The sequence below is a fragment of the Tasmannia lanceolata genome, unplaced genomic scaffold (assembly GCF_043159265.1).
Source record: "Tasmannia lanceolata isolate RefF3 unplaced genomic scaffold, GAP_Taslan_0.1 ptg000003l, whole genome shotgun sequence".
NCBI lineage: Eukaryota > Viridiplantae > Streptophyta > Magnoliopsida > Canellales > Winteraceae > Tasmannia > Tasmannia lanceolata.
In genome coordinates, this window is record NW_027518680.1 from 44,258,886 (window position 1) to 44,264,813 (window position 5,928).

At 39.1% G+C, this 5,928-nt stretch overlaps 1 pseudogene; it reads right to left on the reverse strand.

Moving 5' to 3' along the window:
* Positions 1-800: 800 nt before the first annotated feature.
* On the reverse strand, positions 801-1,406 carry LOC143869809 (putative LRR receptor-like serine/threonine-protein kinase At3g47570 pseudogene; annotated as a pseudogene).
* Between the last annotated feature and the right edge of the window lie 4,522 nt (positions 1,407-5,928).

Genomic DNA, 5,928 nt, shown 5'->3' on the forward strand with positions numbered 1-5,928 from the left:
ACCCCTGTAGGATAATGCGCCCCCCTTTTAACGCATTTTGATGTCAAATCACCTTAAAAGGTGGGGGGGGGGCATTATCTTACGGGGGCGAGAAAATCATCTCCCTTATTTATTTATTTTAGTGGAAGATTATGTTCTTTCCTATGGATGTAAGCATCTTGGCCGAACCATATAAAAATTTGGTGTTCATATTGCGGCTTGATTTTATTTCTATTATTGCCTTTCTCTTGTGCACGATCAGATCAGATTTTGCTTAACAAATTTCTCAACACACGATTTCTTTTCTACTATTTCCACACAAATAGTTAGAGAAAAAAAGGAAAAAATACAACAAATATCAATAACCTAGAGATGCATTAAAGATTATGCAAATCAAATTGACATTGACCACATGTAACCTCTCCACGACACTTGCACATCTCTTAGAGGATGAGAAATTTTATGTTTAGCGACTCCTTTAGTGGCGAACCACCCTATTTTGATTAATACTCTAGTATTTATTGAGATAAAATGATCCTTCATATAAGGCCATACCTCCTATTTCACATACCACGATAGACCCTGGTACCAAGATATACATCCTTAATCTCATGCAATTCCATGACAACATCTCCCATCCCCATTCGTTCTCTCGGTGATTCTTTACAACATGATACACCAACACCGACAACAAACAATCATGGATTCTATTTCCCATGTTGCTTTGAATTTCGTTGTCCTTGTTGTTGATGATAGTTTCAACTTCTTCAGAAAGTAGTTGTGGATACACAATCTTCATCACTCGATCAGGCAAAGCCATCTTAGCAAATTGATAGACTTTGACTGTCTGTAAATATGTTATCAGTAGGTCTCTTTCCTGTAAATATTTCCAGCAAAAGGATCCCATAACTATACACATCTCCATGCGTCGATGCCTTTCCACCTATCCCATGCTCTGTCATTTAAACATTAATACAGTAATCAAAATCTTGATCTTGTGAGAAGGAAAGCATGGCGTTATGAAAATTTAAGCTTCATCATAAATCCATGTTATTGAAAAATCAGTTATAAGATGAGAAATAACTAAATAAAAAATATTATAATTGTTTACCTGGAGCAATATATCCTATAGATCCCTTTATCCCCATTGAGTTGGTTTGATTTTCTGAGCGACTATCGTTGGCTTTGAAAAGGAACTTTGCCAATCCAAAATCACTCAAATGGGCATTCATGTCATCATTAAGAAGAATGTTGCTTGGTTTTAAATCGCGATGAATAATTGGTGTTTGGCCATGGTGATGAAGATAATCCAATGCAGAAGCCACATCAATGGCTATGTTTAGCCTTTGAATAAGGGTCAAGTTCCTCAATGGATATCGCCCATCTCCTCCTTGATGCAACCACCTCTCCAAATTCCCATTAGGCATGTACTCAAAAACTAAAGCTTTGAAATCATTCCCATGGAAATCGATACTTGAGCAAGAAGTTAATATCCTAATGAGATTTCGATGCCGGATATTCTTAGGGCTTCACAGTCAGCATCAAGCTGTTATAAGCTCCTCGTTGTTGAAGGTTGAGTACCTTCACTGCAATAGTTGTTTGCATGTGGTCCAAAATTCCTTTATATACAGAACCATAACTTCCTCACCAATCAAATTGTCCAAAGAAAACCCATTAGTTGCTCTAAGAAGCTCGGCATAAGAAACTTTTGAACATTGTTCCTCGAAAGAAGATGTGGTGAAATGTTCCTTTCTCGATTCCTTTCATGACTTTCTTATGTAATAAAAAATTGAGAAGAAACATGAGAATAAAATTAAGCATAAAACCGAACTTGCTATTGAAATTATTGCTTTTAGAGAGTGGGACCGTCCACGTTTCCTGTAAACTTGTACAGAACATGCGGGCAACTGTAGCTCTAATATACAACCACAAAGTTTGTTGTTTCCCTGGACTGAAATTGCACTTGCATTTTTGAAGATCCCTTCTTTTGGCATTTCACCCTCAAGATCATTAAAAGAGAGATTTAGATGCTCAAGGAAATGAAACTTCTCCAAGTATTTTGGAATCTTTCCTGAAAAGTTATTGTGTGAAAGATCTAGCTCCCGCATACTTTTTAAAGTACTCAATGATGATGGAATGATTCCTTGAAGAAAGTTATTATCCATATAAAGGTAGTCTAAACCAAGACAGTTGTCCAACACACTAGGAATTTCACCAGATAAATTGTTGTAAGAAATGAGCAATGTCCCAAGTTGGTTCAAGTTTCGGACTTCTGATGGTAGGGACCCTGTGAAAGAATTATAAGTCAAATTGAGTGATTTTGATAGGGCGGAAAGCATAAGAATTTGTATGGGTATGGTACCACTAAGGTTATTATTGGAAAGATCTAATTCTTCCAAATGTTCGCACTTTCCCAGACTTGACGGAATGCTTCCTTGTAAGTTGTTTCCATCTAAACCGAGTTGCGACAATTGACTTATATTTCCAATGGAAGGTGGGATTTGGCCAAAAAATTCATTTTGGGATGAGCTTAGTGCTATCAATTTGTTAAGCTTTCCAATTCCAGTAGGAATAGTACCTGTTAAAGAATTCCCCTACAAACCCAATGCAATTAAGGTCACGAGATTCTCAATCCCTAAAGGGATGCTCCCAGATATCTGGTTTCTTCCTAAAATCAATTTTATCATTTGGGTTGAGAAATTAGCTATGGAGTTTGGCAATAGACCGCTTATGTAATTGGCAGATAGACTTAACAATTCTAGTCTAGAGCAATTACTCAAAGAAGTGAGAAAAATCAAGTCATTGGATTTTCCGTTGCTTCCTAGTCGATTACTTTGAAAGCTGAGCAAGTTGAGGCCTTGAAGGCTTCCGAAATTCATAGGCAGGGATCCACTAAAGCGGTTGTAGCCAAAATCATTTTTTGTTAGTCGTGGAGCATTAGCTAATGAGATTGGTATGGGTCCTATAAATAGGTTGATAGCAACATAAAGCTCCTCTAAATTGGGGAGAGTGAGGCCCATGTCTGGTGGAAGGCTACTGTATAGTTGATTATCAACCACGCTGAATATTACCAATGACGAGATATTAAAAATTGAGAGAGGAATCATACCAGACAATTTATTCTCACCAAGAGAAAGTAACTTTAGGCTTGACAGTCTTCCTAGTTCATGGGGGATGCTTCCTTCCAAATTATTTGATCTTAGATCGAGGGCGATGAGAGAGGAAAGGTTGCCAAGCGAAGGGGGAAGGCTTCCCATGAGTTTGTTCTTTTGAAACAAGAAAAAAGATAGCCTTGAGAGTGGGTGGAACTTTTCTGGAACTCTCCCAATAAGTTCATTGGAACTTAAACCCATGTATTCAAGTTTTGGGCTATAGAGAAAGACGGATTTCACAACACCGGAAAATCCTCTTCTCAAATAGTGAAACCAAAGTTTACACTAGCCCAAGATGAACAACCAAGTAGAAGAAGAACAATGCCCAAAAGAGATGTGTTTAATATATGATAGAAAGAACAACACTACAAGATAAACAACAATAAAAAGAAGAAAGCTTCAAGAGGAAAGCTTGCACACCAGAGAGCTTCAATGGAGCTTCAATGGAGGTCTAGGTTGTGGAGAATCTCTACCAAAATGAAGTTAATGAGAATAGGCTTGGTCAAGGAAAGTAAAGAGAAGATAGCTTAGGTAAGTGGTAGTGGGTATGGGAAAGTGGTGTATTAAATGCTTAGGAAAGTAGTGGGTTTGGAGTTCCAAGTAAAGGTTTGAATTTGAAATAGGTAGGTAGTGGGAAAAGATGGAGCAAACATGTGTGGCTCACACCTGTGCAAGCTAGGCAAAAAGACCAACATGCCTATGGACACAAAAGTACATATTTGCCCTCACTACAACACTCAAAATAAAAATAAAATAAAGCTACCAAAAAAACACACTTTAAAATTTAACACTCCCCGTTAAAGTGATTTTTTGGAAACTACTCCAAGCTTATCCCAAAGTAGCTCAAATGGTCCTTTGAAAAGTGACTTAGTAAAGATTTCGGCAATGTTCTCTTTGCTCCTCACTTCCGCTACCCCAATTGTACCATCTAACACCTTTTCACGAATGAAATGATGCTCGATCTCAATATGCTTTGTTCTTGCATGACAAACCGGATTTGTGGCAAGTTTGAGCGCACTTTGGCTGTCACCAAGAATAGTCGTCGCCTTGTGGATAGGTAAATGGACATCTTCAATCAACCGCCGCAACCAAACACATTCTTGAGACGTAAGAGCGACGGCCTTATATTCCGCTTCCGTTGTTGAAAGAGACACCGAGTCTTGTTTCTTACTACACCAAGAAACACCCGCCGATCCACACAAAAACACATAACCGAAAGTAGATCTCCGATCATCCAAGTCCCCTCCATAGTCGGCATCAGTAAATCCATTCAACACAAAATCAGCCCCTTTCTTGTAAAGCAACCCAAAGTCAAGGGTAGAATTCACATACTTCAAAATTCTCTTTGCCGCTTCCAAGTGTGGTTTCCGTGGCGCTTGCATATAGCGACTAACAAGCCCAACGGAAAAAGAAATGTCCAGTCTTGTGATAGTCAAGTAGATGAGACTACCCACAAGAGCACGATATGGCCGTGCATCCGGAAGAAGCTTGCCTTCTCCCCGCGTTATCTTTATGTTGGGATCAAGAGGAGTAGATGATCTTTTATTTTGACTCATCCCAAATCTTCCAACCAATTTCTTCGCATAGCCTTTTTGAAAAACTAGAACATCATCCTTCAAGGTCTCCACCTCCAAGCCAAGAAAGTGACTTAGCTCTCCCAAGTCTTTCATCTCAAAACGAATAGATAGCTCCTCCCTTAGCTCTGCAACCTCAACATCATTGTTGCCGGTAACTATCATGTCGTCGACGTAAAGAAGCACAATAACAAGCAAGCCTTTGTCTTTCTTCACAAATAAACTAGAATCGGAGTTAGATGCAAAATAACCACAAAATTACAAGTATTCGACAATCTTACCATACCACGCCCTTGGAGCTTGCTTCAACCCATAAAGAGCTTTCTTGAGCTTGCAAACATGAGTCGGATGATCACTTGAATTGTAACTCGGCGGTTGCTCCATGTAGATGTCTTTGTCAATCTCACCATACAAAAATGCATTTTTCACATCAAGTTGAAACAATTTCCAACCATGACAAGCGGCCAATGAAATTACAACTCGAACGGAAGTCATCTTGGCAACGGGACTAAAGGTCTCCTCATAATCCTCTCCATACTTTTGAGAGAACCCTCTAGCCACCAACCTTGCTTTGATTCTATCCACACTCCCATTCGCTTTCCGCTTCAATTTGTACACCCATTTACATGTAACCAGATTCACATCTTTAGGCTTAGGAACAAGATCCAAAGTCTCATTTTTCACAAGTGCCTTCATCTCCTCATTCATAGCATATTTCCATTCTCTCACCCCTTTTGCTTCATCAAAGCAAGAAGGCTCATTATCATCAAATGGACTAGAAAGAAAACAAGAATAAGTGCTCACCATGTTTTCATCCCGATACCGTGCCGGCTTGACAATCTTTCTTTTTGATCTTCTAAGATGTGATGTACTACACTCCTCTTCATTAGTTTCTTCATTTTGCTCATCTTCTTGAACGTGACATGCAACATCACTCCCCCTATCACCTTGCTCCCCCATCGGCAAAGAAGAGAAAGACTCAAATTCCATTAGAACATTTGGTGTCACCGGCAAGTTCATTGTTGCTTGAGGCTCAACCTCAACAAGGATGTGCTCACCTACACCCACACCATTAGTGAAACCACCATCCAAAGCATAATAAGAAGAAACTTCATCAAACACAACATCTCTTGAAACAATGGACTTGTGAGTTGTAGGATCATGCACTTCCAACCTTTCTTCCTTTCATCATACCCAATGAAAATACACTTCTTCGCCTTAGC